General features: G+C 38.5%; 1 protein-coding gene and 1 long non-coding RNA gene across 3 annotated transcripts in view; both read left to right on the forward strand.

Annotated features, from left to right (window-relative positions):
• The window catches only part of LOC106932304 (endonuclease V), a 53,710-nt gene extending 46,223 nt beyond the window's left edge, over positions 1-7,487 (forward strand). The window contains exons 9-10 of one of the 2 annotated variants that reach the window (XR_015762323.1): positions 1,748-1,811; positions 7,224-7,487. The gene's annotated coding sequence lies outside the window, so the exon portion shown is untranslated. The remainder of the gene's footprint in view (positions 1-1,747; positions 1,812-7,223) is intronic. The other variant, XM_015010940.2, reaches the window with a different exon arrangement.
• Positions 7,488-12,027: 4,540 nt separating this feature from the next.
• Positions 12,028-13,438, forward strand: LOC148161075 (uncharacterized). The gene is made up of 2 exons (XR_015763804.1): positions 12,028-12,197; positions 13,055-13,438. It is a non-coding gene; the product is annotated as an uncharacterized LOC148161075 (long non-coding RNA).
• Positions 13,439-17,007: the final 3,569 nt, after the last annotated feature.

Genomic DNA, 17,007 nt, shown 5'->3' on the forward strand with positions numbered 1-17,007 from the left:
TCTGTGTAGTTTTTTAGGTTTTTCTGTTAGTCCAGTTTCCCCTGTGAATCTGTCTTCCCTGTTGATTGCTCCCGGCTGTATCCAGTTCCCTGATTACCTTCCCTGTGTATTTAACCCCACCTGTTGTCTTTGTCTGTGTCGGATCGTCGTCGTGTTGCACCCTCCTCTAAGTCTGTTTCCCTGTGGACTCTTATCATTAAATTCATCATTTTCACCTTCATCCTGGCCTGCCTGCGTCTCATCTCACCTCACCAAACCTTGAATCATGACAAAATTAACTCACTTCAACTTGTTCGCTTCAACCATCCGATTTTGTATTTGCAGGAGGCGTGAATACTTTTGAGGAACTTTTGGACTGAATTTTTTTCAAGATTATATTTTGGTTTTGTGAATTTAAACTATTCTTCAGCCCGAGTTTTCTGTTAACTTTAATTGTATTAGTTTTGAACTCGTTGACATCTGTCTTTATTTGGCAAAACGGGAATCACGTTGTACAATTTTTTTTTTTTTTTTTTTTGGGAAAGAAATGCTACTCCTCTGGATTACTTAACTGAGTTTTATAAATGAGGTGTTGCTGCTGCATCTGTGTAGTTATGGTCTATTGAAACACAGTTTTAATCCCAGTCACTGCTGTCTCTCCTCTTTTCTTCCCTCCAGTTCCTTGAAACAACACAGCTATTCCTGTGAATCGAGTTTGTAGTGAAGTCACTGTGACAAAATAATCTGTGGTATTGTTATTGCCAAAAATCCTGGCTTTCATTTTCATGATTGTACCTCACGAAGTTGCTTTGGTCAACAAGGCAGCAGTGGAAGGAGCACAACCTCTTTGGACAGCCAGTTTTGACGCAAGTTCAGGCAAAATAAGCTCCAGGTCTTATTTCTTGAGGGTTTCAGACGTTTTTTGCTCCGAAACCTTTGATTTAAAGGACCACTAGCAATCTTCTGCGTAATCAGTGAAAAGTTATGTCATTTTTAAAAAATCAGGTGTATTGGAAATGTGAAGCATCCAAACACATGCAGGACAGTGAATGCTTCCACAATTAGGACACTGAAAACGGCTACAGGATGAAGACTTTACTCTAAATTCAACAGGGTTTTTAAGAGTATTTAGTTAAATTTGTAATCAAGACATGATTTGTTGGTCTGTAAACAACTGTGTACATGAGGTTAGATTTACACTGATGTGTTCTTTGCAACTGAGCCTCCTTCCTGAAGGAGGAGAATTTGACTTATTTTGTTACTGTCCACATTTCCTTTTTGTATTACTACCAAAAACTGTTTTAAGTTTAGTAGTATCATTGTGTGTCAACCTGCAAAAATAAAAACCTACAAAAAAAAAACCCCTAGAAACAAATACAGACATTAAAACTTGATTCATGAGCATGCAGTAACACATGTGAACAGTCTCAGGGATTTCTGTCACTGTTAAGTTTAAGACTTAAGGTCTTTTAAATATTCTGCTCTGACTCTGAGTGGAAGTGTTATCTCATGTCCAATCTGAGCTCACTTAACCCTTTGGCATATTTGGTAAACCGTTGCTCTTGCAGGACTTCACACATAGAGTATCATCTGACTGGCAAATGACTGATTTCTCGCATTATCAACAGCATTTTGGGACCCAAAGGCCTCGAAGATTGACAGTTTAGCTCTTTTTGTCCTTAAACAAAGCTGTCCCATTAGGATAGATTTTAAATTTCATGTATTCCACTAAATGATTTGTACTTTGCCTCCTCTCTTCTTATGCTAGGTTGCGGATGCTGCGCTGCAGAATCTGAAGATAAAGAGCGGCGGTCTCTGAAGACCCCTTAAAGGTCCATCTATGTGTGTTTGTGTGAACGGTAACTTTCAAAAGCGCGGCTGTTTTAGTCTGGGCCAAGATGAAATGGAGATGAACCGTATCTTCTTCATGCACTCACCCCATATTTAAGCTAGATATGGGTCAGAGTGACTCTTTTTAGATTCTGTTCTCATTATAATTTTGGGTCACTCAGCCTTTTTGCACTTGGAGCTCCAGAAATAAATCAGAAAAGTCCCCGATCTGCCACAGAGAGCTGGTCATTTGTTAATATCTGTAAGGGAGGAGGACGGTTTTATGCTTTATGTGCGACGGCACAGAAAGGTATAACAGCTGCACATGGGACCACTCTGCTGCGCAAACACTAACGGCTGCACCGTGTACGTGCGTCTCTCTGTACCTCTCTTTAAATGCGTCAGACTTGGCCGTGCGCGCTGCTGTGCCAGGCCGGTCCCAGAGAGGGAAGCGGAAAAGAGAGACGGGAGGGAAGGGGTCAGAATCTGCAGGAGTGGTGTCCAGGAATAGAAGCGGTCAGATGGGGCAGCATTGATCAGCAGGAAGGGTCATCGGATCAGCTGATGGAGACTGCAGGTGGCTCTGCACACATCCACAAGCCCTGGATGAAACACTGTGCTGCTGCTACAGAGGGAGATGATCGTGTTACGCCTGATGGAGACATGCAGCTCTGTGCCTCACTCGATAAAACGGTGTTAGTCGAATTTGATCACAGATTAGCACAAAGTGAAACATGAGTTATGCAAACTAAATAACAAGCATCAATCTATAGCTTATGTTGTAAATTTCACCTTTCTGTACAGTCTCTCAGTTTCCTTATTATTATCATTATTATTATTATTATTATTATTATTATTATTATTATTATTGCTATCTTTACGTTTCTGTCTGCTTCTATTTGCCACTTTGCAGCTGATACACCTGAGTTTCCCTGGAACATTAAAGGATATTTCTATTCTATCCTATGTAATAGACATTTCAGTCATGTTAGTTCTTGTATGAACTTGCTTTTCAGGCAATTTTATTATCCGTTTTAATAGATGTTTCCTGTGTTTATATGTTCGTGCCGTGAAGGTTCCCCTTTGTTATTTTGCCACAGTATTTTGTTGGAACACACAAATCGCTAGAAAACAAAGGCAATCTTAATTGTCTTGCCTTTATTTTGCTCTGTGGACTTATTTATCTTCATTTAAGTCCCAAGCTACTGACTGTGACTCTGTTAAAGACATGAACATTCATCAGTTGCCCCCTCGCTCCCCGCCTGGATGAGCTTGAGCTTTGTTTCAAAGAAGAACAAAAAGTGAGACCTACCCTAAAACACTTGTTGCTGCACTTGGAGCTTTAATTAGAAAGATCTGTGCGCAGTATTTACTCAGGGACTACGAATGCATGTCATGCTTTTCAAAATTTTATTTCTAGAAACCATTAAAAAAAATATCTATCCTTTTCTTCGACTTTCACAATTATGCACTCCTTTGTGTTGATTTGTTACACAGAGTCCTTGTGAAATGTCATAAAACTTGTTGCTTTGACAAAATGTGGAGGGATTAAGAGTGAGGAACATTTTTGAAAGGTGACGTATGCTGAGAATATTTCTTCATAATCATAATCCTGAACTGTCACATTATGTCACGCTGAAGGGATAAGGATTATTTTTATCTGCTTGGAAAAACACTTATTGATAGAGAGAAAACCATCTACAATACTAACCAGCAGACTGGACTTAAGTGATAAATCTGTTCAATTTGCTAACAAAAATTATTTCAGTTTATCCTTTAATGATCTCTCAGTTTCCTATGACCATTAATCCAGAACACTTTACCCTTCTTTGAAAGATGGAAACATAAACTGCATTTGGACTTAAACCACCTTTTCCACGAAGTAACAACCCATTTGAGGGGCCCTTCATCAATCCCCTTCAAATCCAACAGAGATACCAGATGCTAAATAAATCTAGCAAGATGATCATTTATCTCTTAAGACGTGTGGGACAGAAAGAGGCTTCTTAAGATTCTGGGGACGTTTTTTATGAGGTTTACGCTGCTCAAAAGTTGTTGATTTGCTTGGGTATGTCCACGGTTTAATTTCAGCCTCTCTCTTCCAGTCCTCCTGAGTTTAATCTCCACCAAAGTTTGTAAAAGGATCGTGTAACTTAATCAACAGGGGAGAGAGCTGCCGTGGAGGCCCGAGAGCAGCAATCTTGGCAACAAGGCAGAGTATCAAAGTAATAAATTGTTTGTCTCTGATTAATTCGCAGAGGTTGTGTCCTCAGGCTCATTTTGCTGCGTTTTGTGTAAATCAACGGAGCAATCAAAAGAGACATTTTTAGTCTGAGAATGACTTAAATTAGCCTAATCTATCCTGCTCCTTTGACTATGAAGACAATTACAAAGACTTGGGGCTGAAGTAATCTTTTTTATATTAACAAGGAGTTGTCTTGCAATCAGAAAGCTGTGTGTGTGTGTGTGTGTGTGTGTGTGTGTGTGTGTGTGCGTGTGTGTGTGTGTGTGTGTGTGTGTGTGTGTGTGTGTGGGTGTGTGTGTGTGTGTGTGTGTGTGTGTGTGTGAGACGTTGAGGTGCAGATGCCTACTGTATGCATATTAGAATCAGCTTTACCCACCAAGTTGCACATAAACAAGGAATTTACCTTCAGTTCCACTTTGCTTTGAGGAAGCAAAATATGAAAAATGAAAGCTTTTTCTTATTGTAAATATGCATGTGTGCGCGCGTGTGCAAGTGTGTGTGTGCGTGTGTGTGTGTGTGTGTACAGACCTTTTACAAAAGAGGTATTGATCATGCATGATATTGATCTGGCCACTCTGGATGTTTAAGTATCCATCAGATAAACAGCCTGGGAAACAGAACTGTGTTTGCAGTGGCTCATTTTCACCAGTAGTGCTCTGTTCAGAGGGAAGTCTAAACAATTTGTGTTCAGGGTGTGTGGTGTCTGCAGAGACGTTATCTAAGCTAAGACAAAAACTTTACTGTCCAGAGAGATTCAAATTTAGTTTACATGCCGTATTTTTCGGATTATAATCCGCTACTTTTTTCCTACGTTTTGAACCATGGGGCTTGTAGCCCAGTTTGGCTTTTCTGTGGATTTTTCTTCCACCACCAGGGGGCTCTTAAGCAGGAAGTGAATCATTGGAAGTCAAAATTGGAAATCAAAGAAGAAAGTGCTAATTTTTATTTAGAACAAGCACATGCTAGCAGCAGGCACGGCAGAGAAATGTTTTCAAACTCATATGATGCAGCTTTTAAGTTGAAGACTATCAATCTGACAGGAGGGAAAAAGAGCCGCTGCACGTAAACTCGGCGTGAACGAAACCACGGTTCAGCGTTGGCTACACCCTCTGCTGCCCTCTGCTGGATCCTTATGGAAAACCAAGAGCGACCAGCGGCTTATAGCCCGGTGCGACTTATGTACGTTTCCAGTTGGGTTTTTTTTGTTTTTTCAAAAAATTCGTAGGTGCGGCTTATAGTATGGTGTTCTCAATAGTCCGGAAAATACGGTAATGTATCAGATATCCCACATAAACATTCATCACAGTAATTTAGGGCTTGTTTCGTGGATGATCCAATCCAAACAGTGATGGATGAACACAGATTGAAATAATGGCTTCTGCAGACCCTTCTGCAGCAGGTACAGATATGAAATTTCATAGTTTTCAGCTGCCATTGCTGTTAGGATCTCAACATTGTTCACAACTCATGAAAGCTAAGAATTAGCCAGGCTTGATGCTGTTGGTTTACCTCTGCAGGACTCAACTGGGTTCGGCCTCGCTGCTCTGTCAGGAGCTGACACTCTGAGAGACAGTCTGACAGCTTTTTACTCTGAAGCAGTTCTCTGTTTGCGCTGCAGTTTTCCCACCTGCAATCACTCCATCTTCTCCACCATCTTGCCTCGTACCCTCTGTGGTTTGGAGGCTCAGAGCTGTTGAAACGTAGCTGGTTAGGTTTTCCTTTCTGCTATGTAGAACCTGAGGTCCCTGACGGAGGCCAGTGATCCCGGTGCTCCCTGACAGCTCCAACAATTTTTTTTTTTGTCTTTCTGTCTTCTTGTTTAGTAGTTGAAAGTTTTCCCTCAGCTTTGAAACCCACCTTCTTCCACGAAATTAACTGTTTTGTTGCAAAAAGAACATCAAGTGTCGGATCCATTCCAGATTTCTGTAAAATATAAAATGGACCAAAAATTTCAGCAAATATTTACATTAAAACATGAACAGACTAGTATTCTGGCATTGCTGCAAGTTGGCCAGGAACACACGCGCTGAGGTGGCAGATGGATAAGAAATAACAACTAAGGGTGCTGCTGCAGGTTGACCATCAGATCCAGTAACAAGAAGCCATGAAGGCAGGAAACAAACTTGCCACAGCGCGGAGGAAAACACACAGGAACAATGTGAAAATCAAGACGAGAAGAAAGGAAATGTGGAGGTACATGTACAGAGGAAAGGAAAAGAGAAACATGGTGGACTGCAGTGTGTTGTTTACTCTTGTTTTTGCCAAAAAAGAAATATGTATATAGATTTTTTTTTTTACATGTTAAGCAGAAGAAGTATTGGCATCCCCAGTGGAAGTACATTTGCCATTTGGACACAACTTTTTTTTTTTTTACCTTCCCCAACTGTGTGGCAAGAAATGAGCCATTTCCCAGCCTCGTTTACAGTGGCTTCTATGTCATCTTATGTTTAAACTTTAAACCCCGATGAAACACACAGAAGTCACTGATGACTCATATAAAGTTCTTAAACACTTTATGTTGGTGTTTTAAGGGTGCAGTTATTCAGCTGTTTGATAACTCTACCAAGTTTGTGCCTGAACTGCTGTCGTTCTTCACCGTCAGGAAATCCACGGAATGCAGTTAAAAGCCTCCAGCTGATCCAAAATACTGCAGCGAGAGTTCTGATGAAAACTAAAAAGAGAGATCACATTTCTTCTGTTTTAACTTCCCTTCTTTAGCTTCTTGTTATGTAAAATGATTCTCGTCACATATAAACCTCTTCGTAAGGAAGCTCCATCAGACACCAGAGATCTGACTGTTCCATATGTTCCTAACAGAGCATTTTGCTCTCAGACTGCAGGTTTGCTCCTGGTTCCCAGCTTTTTAAAAAGCAGAGTGGGATTTAGATCATTCAGTTCTTGTGAAATCAAGCGACAGGCAGAGATGTACCATCTGCTTTTAGGACAATGTTTAAGACCTTACTTTTTCATAAAGCTTATAGTTAGACCGGCTTAGGTTATCGTGAGATATTTCTGTACTTATGCTGCCGGAGGCCTAGGCTACCGGAGGACAAACTCTCCACTCTCCCTCAGTCTGCCACATTCGCCTACTGCTCTTCAATTTTGCATTATTTGCTCTCATTTCACCTTCTAACTTTATGTTCCTTCTGTTTTTTTCCCCTCTTCACAGAAGCGAAGTCTGGTCTGCCGCTCTGATTAGCCGTGACACTTTCCTGGACGGGGAGACGTCGGCTTGATGCAATCTGCTGGGTTTCCTTAGATTGGAAACTTTTTGATCATTTTGAACGAAGAAAAGAAACTGGTGCACTGTTTAATAACTAGGATTGATTGGACTGTATGTATGATTGGAAGGGGTTTGAAGAAGATTGAGACTATTGTACTCATTAATATCAGATCAGATCTGATGAATCAATAAAAAAACATTCTTGTTTGATTTATTGATTGCAAACTGCTGCTTGTTTTTACATTTTGCCCAGTCTGTAAAGGTGTTTGAATACTTTTAGGTGCAGCTCCATCTCTACATTTTCTCTGACGTTTTTTTTTAATATTTTAAACGGAAGGAAAATAGCACCTTAACGTCATGTTTTATGTCAGCGAAAAGCAGGCATGCAGACATGAAAACAATGACAACAAACTGAGCCTGAAGTCTCCTCTGCTGAATGTGCAAGCACAAAACATGAGTCCTTTATTTGTTCTTTGGGGTTTGATGTATTTTGTAAAAAAAAAATAAAAAAAACATTTTGTGGACTAAGCAAGTCGACACGCTGTCACAGCTATTCGGTCGTACAGAATCACAGGGAATTAGCACATATTCGTGCTTTTCTCTTTTTGGTGATCCAAAGCAATCTCCAATTCTCTCAGGTGAATGACGTACAAGACAGAGAAATGATAAAGTGCCTTCAGTTCCCATCATCCCTGGGGTTCCATCCGGCTCATTTCTCACCACTCGGTTTAGCCATCAAACAGCGTTTCATGTGGTCCCCAGCTCCTCGTGATCTCAGCGTCTGCAGCCATCAAATATTAGCCGACTGTGTTTCTTACGGCAGCGGCTACGCCGCACCTAAGCCTCGAGGTGGATCTCATCTGGATGGAGATTAAAGAAAGAAGCTGAGCGGGGAGGCCACACCTCCTGCTTCTGGTGACTTGCTAATTGACAGCGTGCACTTTGATGTGTTTGGGACATCGTGTTCCTGCGCAAAACTGCCTTTGTGTGTGTTTGTGTGTGTAGGCCACAGTTGTTGACCAGCTGATGCATGCATGCATGCATGCAGGAATCATAACTCCGGTGACCGTTTCATCTACATCTGGCCAGCTGTGTCCTCTCCCTGGCTGTCCCCTGACGGTGTCCCCCTCCTAGGCATCTGCAGAGCTGCTGCACAGTTCGCTCTGTGTGCACATGCAAGACAACTATTAGAGCTGAAAGGCCTCTGAATGTCGTCATATAATGAAGAGGATGGGATATTTTTTCAAATTGGATTTTCTTTCTACTCCTCTAAGAACATAATTAGTGAGTTATTTCTCTCATGATTAAACTAGATGTGATGCATTGTTTTGTTTGTTTTTCATTTTTCTTTCAATTGAAATTATACATATTTCACACGGAAAAAATGTTGGCAATTTCAAAGAATAAGCCATAAAATTGTCAAAGGAAAAGAACATTGGCTCCAATGTGCCGAGGCTCTTGTTGAGTTTCTCCTGCTTCCTTTAACTTCATTGAGTTGTGCCTTCAAAAGCCACAAGATTAAAGGGTTAACTGCAACTCTGTTGTGATCATTTTTTGTCAATTTATTTAGACAAGAAATGATCACATTTCTTGGACACGGAGGCTCACTGGTTCCCATCACAACCCTAACATCCACTTAATCCAAAGGAGGCGACAAAAAAGTTCTTTACACCCAACAACATCTAGGCACCAGATATAGATCAGGATTTTTAAGATTTTCCCATAAGGAGCAGAATTCATGATACTATTTCTTTATAACCATAATTTTGTTTCCATAGTCCACAGGATGTTTTCTGAAAAATCTCAGAAATCTCAGGAATCTTTTCTTGGAAATGTGACACATATATATTTTTTTATTTCTTTGTTGCTTTTTTTTTTTAATTGAAGCTCTTGAGTGGATGCTCTCTCTGCAAGGTTTCGTTCTAGTTATTGAATGGTGAACACTGACCTTAGCCCAGACAGCGAGACCTTTACTGGTTTAGATGCTGTTTTGGGCTCACACTCAAAAAAATGAACTTAGGGGGTTATTAGATTAATAAAAAAATATCATGTACTTTTAACACAATAATTTCATGTTTTAAACAAAAACGTGATAAAATCATGTTGAACAAACAAGAAATTCATCAACTTAACGTTTATGAAATTGAATCATGTTGAGATAACACGATTCATTATAGTCAGACTGATCTTGTGCTGGAGGCGACGAGCGAGATCACGGCAGATCCCGATTCAACTTATTTACTTTAGTTGGACCCAATGTAATTTAATAGAACCAGACCAACTAATTTGCAATGTTTTGGACCAAATAATTGACTTTACTTGATTAAGATGAATGCAAATTTAGTTGAAACCAACTTATTTAACAGTGATACCTTCACACTATGTAATTGATGTACTCATGTCAGTGGCTAACATGTGTTAACATCACATGAAGTGATGGTTAGCTGGTAATTAATCAGCGTTTTTCTAACATTTGCACCATTTCCTGCTTGCTCCATGCTTGTGTCAAAGCACAACTGAATTGAAGTGGTTATTGCATTTATAAAAAATAACATGTTTAACAGAATTATTTTATGTTTCAAAGGCAAATATGACAAAATCACGTCAAATAAACATAAAATTCAACAACCTAGCGTTAATAAAATGTATTCAAGTTGAGACAACGTGATTCAATTTAGACTAATCTCCCGCCGAAGAGGGTCTAGCGAGACCCGGAGATCACGCGAGACACTGGCGAGATTACGAAAAATCACGCGAGATGCTAGCGAAATTATGGAAGATCACGCGAGATGCTAGCGAAATTACGGAAGATCACGCGAGATCTTGTGTCTGGGAAAACTTCAAACTGTTCTTTCAAGAGAAGCGGGAAGATTCCTGATTTGGATCTGCTTAATTTGAAAAAGGTAAGATTCAGTCTATTTTCATCCGTCTAAATCAAAATAAAAATCGAAATAAAAAGATGCAAATTAAAATCATCAGACTTAAAAAAAACCCATTTTTTTCTATGTTCGGTCACGTTTCTATGTAATTGATGTACTCAAATCATGCTAACATCACATGAAGCAGTGTAAGGGTCACAAAGCTGCTGTCAAGACAAAAAACGGACCCCATAAATGTCACAGTTTTGCTCCTCCTGAGGTTGTTAAAGCTCCCTGGAAAAAAGTTGGACTGATGTAAATTCAGCATCTGGTGCCATACAAACTCTGAAGTCTGAGGTTTAGTGGATTGTAAACAATGGGGCCAAACATAAGTCTATTTAAATGTTTTTTTATTATTATTTTATTTCAGTACTGTTATTATGTAGGTAAATGCAGAGTGGACATTGGATACACACAACTTTTGTGGCTTTCTATCGTAATACAGATTCTTCATTTATTAATAATAAAAAGTATTAAATTTGAGTCAGAGGAACCTGCAGAAACCTTTGCTGTTAGAGCTTTAAATGTGCTTGCAATGTCCACATAAATGTCCACCTTCTAACTATGGATTTCTAGTATTTTTTTCTGGCTGAAACACTCAGAGGATTGTCCATTATTCCTATTACGGTAGTCCATGAACAGACTTGAGCTTTCTTATTTTTTAAATACATATATTCCTCTGCTCTAAAGATGTATTTTGTTATTGTACTTGTTTTTCCATAAATAATTGTAGTTCAAAAACAATTTTTAAGTTTATCGGTTTAATTTTGAAATGTTGAGGTTTTTGTTTTGATTTTTATGTTTTATATTTTTATTGCTTTCTACCATGTTCAAGTCACCACTGTTCTGCACATACATGCTTGTGGTTATATTCAGTTTCAGAACAGCTGAAACACTGGGTGCCTTTAAATCTCAACTTAAAACCCACCTGTTTAGAGTTGCTTATAGCTAAATTAGGCTTAGTGCGGTTTTAATGTCTTCAATGTTTTTAATGTTTTTGGCTTTACTTTTTATCTGTTTCACTGTATATTAAATGTTGCATGACTCTGTGTTTCTGTTTTTAATTATGTAAAGCACTTTGAAATGCCTTTCTGCTGAAATGTGCTGTACAAATAAAATTTGATTGATTGATTCATGATGCATTCAAGAGACTTGTACTAAAAGTTTGAATGTTCAGATACAACTCTGCTCAGGGTGAATTACATATTTTAATGTTTGAAAATCTGATCTCTTTCAGAACATCACCTGTCTGTTATCCACCTACATAAGCACTGGTGAAGGGGGTCATCGGCCATCAAGTTTTAGATTGCAGTGGCTAATGATAAGTTTTGCCAGATCTAAAATGACTGAATCTAGTGTTAGAGCGATTAAGGGTTCAGCTGAACTTGTATTTGGTAAGTCAGTTTTATTTGTCTTTATTTGCGTGGGGATGTGGAACTGTAAGGAGTGTTGTCTCTCTCTGTCTAGTAGATATGAGCTGCTATCAGTCCTATGCTAGCTACAGAATAGTACAGAGCAAGGGGGAAGAAGGATGAGCAGCAACATGAGATTGTGATTGACAGCACTAAAACTCTCCTGCCACTGACTGGTTGTTTCTAGCACTGGGAGAAGGCAGAGGAAATAGATTTTTCACAGTATATCCCCCTATACTGTATCCTTGTTTCAGACATAAATATTTCTTAGGTGACAGCTTCAGTTAGAAGTTTAAATAAAATGTTAAACTTAATTTTAGTCATGGCATAATGACAGGAGAATAACAATTTTAAAGATCTTTCAAATAGACTGCAAGCCACTGATCACTTTCGTTGTGACTTCCTTTGAATTTTGCTAAGTTTTCAAGTATGTGACCCTATAGTATACTGCTGGATTTTTGCGGTTGTTCTCATTGTTTTCTGATCTGCATATTTAGGAAAACACGGCTGAAGTCAGACGAGAATGGATCCTAAAAGGCCTGTGTGCGTACCTGGATGAAGATCCAGAGAAGCTGGAGAAAGAGTACATGGTATATTAATTTATCTTTGTGTCTACAAAAGAGGTGATGATAGTTGGAGTTAATTGGACTTCCTGTGAATTACCAATAAATTTAAAGTAAGAGAAGATCATTAAAACTTTTTTTTCACTTGGGTACATTCAATTTTAATTTGACTTTTGAGATGCTTTTAGATTTCTCCCACAGAAAAGGATAATCATTAGTAAGATTGATATAATTACAGTTATTGTTAAGTGGGTTTAAAATGAGGATGTTTAGGTGAGTTAAACTCCACAAAAAGATCTTTGGCCTGTTTTATTTAGCCTTTTTTTCTAACAGCATTGTTTCATATGCAGACAAAAATATTAAGTAACTTTACCTAAGATGTTAGTACAGATCTATTTGGAAATAACTACCACACATAGTCATGACATTTCCTCCATCCAGGAAATAAGACAGGTTCTTCATGTATAAGATGTTTGGTTTGTGTACAGAGTCAGGGTTTTGTTTGCACATAAGTAGGACTGGTTTGGAATGACAGTCTGTGTGGTGGATCCTCAGACTGTCATTTCAATTGAGGAGAACAGGCCATGGAATATGGGGCCTATTTGGGATTCATCCCTTCTCTTCATGTTTTTCCATATGAGACAATATACCGTATTTTACCACAAGGTGCACCGCATTATAAGACGATTTTTGTGAAAATGTAGAAAATATGGTACCTTTTCTAAATGGGAAATCTTATCACTGGACTCACAATTAACACAGACAGGTCTTTGATGGACCTTAGCTGTTGTTGAGTCAGCCAAACAAGTGTAAAGTTATTTTTTTATTTAATGAGATGTGAAATCTCTCCCACCCAATACCCCACCCTTGTTCCCATCATCAAGGTGCACAAATGGCCGAGACTGTCTGTGGAATCTTCGTTATCCGACCGGAGAGTGCAGAGCCTGGCGATGCCATTGAGGATGTTGGGATTCTCCTGGACGGGGTGGAAGTGATGAACAACTTGAGCAATGCATCTTTACATGTTTTTCTAAAGACCTCAATGGAAAACTAAATTTTAACTGTTACATTTCGCAAAGTTGAGCGAATTTACTGACACTTTTTATGTTGTTAAGAATTTGATCTATGCTAAACACAGCCCAGTTTTTTTCTGGAATAACAAAACTGACCTTTTGTTGTTTATTTCAACTTTCAACTCAGCTGTTTTTTGTGCTGTGTAAAAAGAAAATGGATAACAATTTTGAAAATACAGTTCATGTTGTACTTTTTCTCATTGTTGAGTGTTCTTTCTTCTTTCAGTGTGGTCTTAAAACACTTCATTTAATAGCACTTAAGAAAATGTCTTTGAATTAACATAATTCAATCATGGAAAGATTTTCCACACGATTAAATAGCTTTCTTTCAGCATGAAGCATGTTTGTTCAGCTAACTTAATTTTCATGAGTTGGATCAACGTAATTAAGTAGTGTGACGTTATCAGTGTAAAATTAGTTAGGCTGGCTCTATTAAATTACATTGGGTCCAACTAAAGTAAATAAGTTGAATCAACCACAAAAATTAAGTTGAACCAACACATTTGCTTTAAATTGGAATAACCTTAATAAATTAAGTTGAACCAACACATTTGCTTTAAATTGGAATAACCTTAATAAATTAAGTTGAACCAACACATTTCCTTTAAATTGGAATAACCTTAATAAATTAAGTTGAACCAACACATTTGCTTTAAATTGGAATAACCTTAATAAATTAAGTTGAACCAACACATTTGCTTTAAATTGGAATAACCTTAATAAATTAAGTTGAGCCAACACATTTGCTTTAAATTGGAATAACCTTAATAAATTAAGTTGAGCCAACACATTTGCTTTAAATTGGAATAACCTTAATAAATTAAGTTGAGCCAACACATTTTCTTTAAATCGGAGTAACAAAATTACATAGTGCTGAAATAAAGCAAAGTAATCAGGTGGAAAATCTTTCCATGATTTTTTTATGTTAATCCAAAGAGTTATTTTTTTCAGTGCATGTTGTGAACATGGAGTCAGACTGGCCACTTCTGGGAAGGTTCCTGTAATTAAACAGGAACAGGTAGTTTGGAGTCATTTTTCACCTCAATAAATATAATTATTTTTACAACCACAGTCTCTTTATTTACTCCTGTTTTCTTTTGTTATTAAAATTTGATGTCCTGAATCGTTCAACTGTGAAATGATTGTGTATTCATGTTCTCACGTTTTCATGAGGGGCTTTTTCCTATGACTCTGAAAGAAGTTTCCCTTTGTGACTCTGTGGGACAATCACATTAACTCTCTAAGCACCTAACCATAAAGTCATCTCGTCGCCATCTCTCAGTTTGCAAAAAAACGTTGCCACAGCAGCCTTAAAGTGTTTTTGCTGTGATCACATCACGGCGCCTCAGCTGTTTCCAGAATATTTTTTCTCACTTTACCAGTTTGCATTTTATTTATTTATTTTCATCTTCTGTCTCCAGTTCGGAATAAACCCAGGTCTTCTCCTTCTGTTTTCATTTTTGAAAAGCCTCTCTGTTGGCTTTGTCGCTCCGAGCTCTGCGGCCGCACGCCTTCTGCTCAGCTTTAACTCGCCGCTGAATCATTGCTTCAATTCTTTTCTCTCTTACAGTTTCTCTCCATCATCTCCGAGCAATCAGTCCCAAGCTACTCATCCAAGAAAAAGAAAAAAAAGTTACCCACATCTCTCTCTCCCCCCCTCTCTCTCTCCCGCTTCTTTATGTAATTCCAACTATTTTTTGAAAAATTATATAATATTTTTCCAGCAAAACAATATCTTTGCCAGTGAGCCTTATAGCAGAGCTGAGTCATGTTGAGTCGAACAGTCATCCTGGCTGGCGAGCTGTAATGTGCTGGGTATTATCATTAGGGCATACGTCAAACACTTTGTCTGCGCTGCTCTCTTGGCTCTCACTGCAGCACCTTGATTTAAGCTTGCAGTCAGCAGTTAACAAAGCTCATTCAGCAGCGGAGACTTTGCACTCCTTTCCCTTATTTGTGCCATTGTACCCTGTAAATACAACAGATGTCTCCAATCCGAGTTACATTTGCAGCCATACAGTTTGATCACAACACCTTATGTCAGGTTTGGAGGCTCAAACCAGGCCTGATTTTTTTTTTTTTTGTGCTCAGATCCAAACAATGTTGCCGTTCGCAGAACAGAGCATGTTCGTTTTAAAATATGTGCAGAGACTTGAAAACCTTTTGTGATTTCGGTATGCTCGCCACTAAACCGGAGAAGACAGCCAAACGTACAAAAACCAAAGAGCGTTTTCAGTCATAAATCGCTGCTGCGCGCGGTGCTTCTTTGAGGTCAAGCCTGAATTTTTCTTTTCATTTTGAGCAGCTGAAGTCGGCTGCTTATGGAGTTTAATATGCACAGGGGATCCTTATCCCGCTGCAGAAGATGTTCCAGTCTTTTTTTGCAGATGGTGTGCTGTTTGCCTCTATAATTTGTTGCTCTTAAATTGAGTCTCTCCTTACCTCTGCCAGAGGAATGTTCTCTGTGTCACAGGCTCCAAAACAAATTCAAAGCAAGATGGATCCACCTCCATAACAGTTGGTGATTTTTTTTCCCCTTCTCCTGAATGCAAATTCTGCTGAAAAAGTTTTATTTCAAACTTCAGCTCAGTTTGGCTCTTCTGTCATTACGATGCTTTGCCATTTTATACCTTCCCGCAATGATTTTGCACATGTAAACAAACTATTTCCTACCAATGCACTTAATAATATTTTTAATTTTCTGGATAAACCATCAAATGGACAAGTCACGCATTTAATTCAGCTGATTTTCTCTAGACTTTAGGTACAAAACTTGACAACCCCTTTCTTTGAGCAATACTGATCTAGCTTGATACGTAAAAGTCCAGGGGGTATGAATTCTTTTGGAAGGCACTATATGTGTTTTGAACCCTTTTGCCAATCTAAATGCGAACGCTTCAAAGGAGGAAGCTGAGGGAAGAGCGAACTTCATTTACTGGTACAAAAGACGAAATAAATGTGTTATTGAAGCAGGGAGGCTGGCAATGAAATGAGAATGCACAAAACAAAACAAAATGCCAAATGGGAACAAAAACGAAGCAAAACAGGGACCAAACCACATCTGATGAAAGAACAAGCATCCAACGGGAAAAAAACTTCAGGGACTCCATAAACTCTGAGGGAGTAAATAACTGGAAACAAAGCAGGTGCAGTGGGAGCACAGAAAATAAAACTAACAGCAACAGAGGAAAAAAACAAAACAAAACACAATAATGCATAAATTTAGAACACAAAACAACTATACAAGACCCAAATTAATACTTAGTGTGAAATTGTGCAATATAATTCTGAAACAGAATAAGAAAGGACAAAATATAAAGGGTTGTTGTATCTAAACTGTTTGGGTGAGCAAACCGTACGAATCTGCAAACCAGTAGGTTTCACATTCAGGCATTGTTTAACCAATCTAAAGAAAATAGCCATGTAAAACTATTTACACCTACTGAACTTTACCAAAAAATCATTTTTACTTGTTTTGGGGTATTTGAGGAGGGAAGACCATCACAAAGTGGTGCATACTGCATAGCTGAAGGGAAATGCTAAATGGTTTTATTGTTTTATCTTAAAAAATGTCGTGGTTTGGACTTATATTCAGCTTTCTTTTGTCAATACATTATGCAGCTTTGTTTTTCTGCAACTACAGCTGGTTTATATCTTTTTCCAGCTGTGCACATCTACAAACTAAAGGTTTGATATAGGTCTAGGCTTTGACTGGGCCATCCTGATACACTCATTGTCCTGATGGATAACAGAACCTCTTGATT

This window comes from Poecilia mexicana, unplaced genomic scaffold (genome assembly GCF_051168715.1).
Source record: "Poecilia mexicana isolate PSO_F unplaced genomic scaffold, ASM5116871v1 scaffold_1, whole genome shotgun sequence".
Lineage (NCBI taxonomy): Eukaryota > Metazoa > Chordata > Actinopteri > Cyprinodontiformes > Poeciliidae > Poecilia > Poecilia mexicana.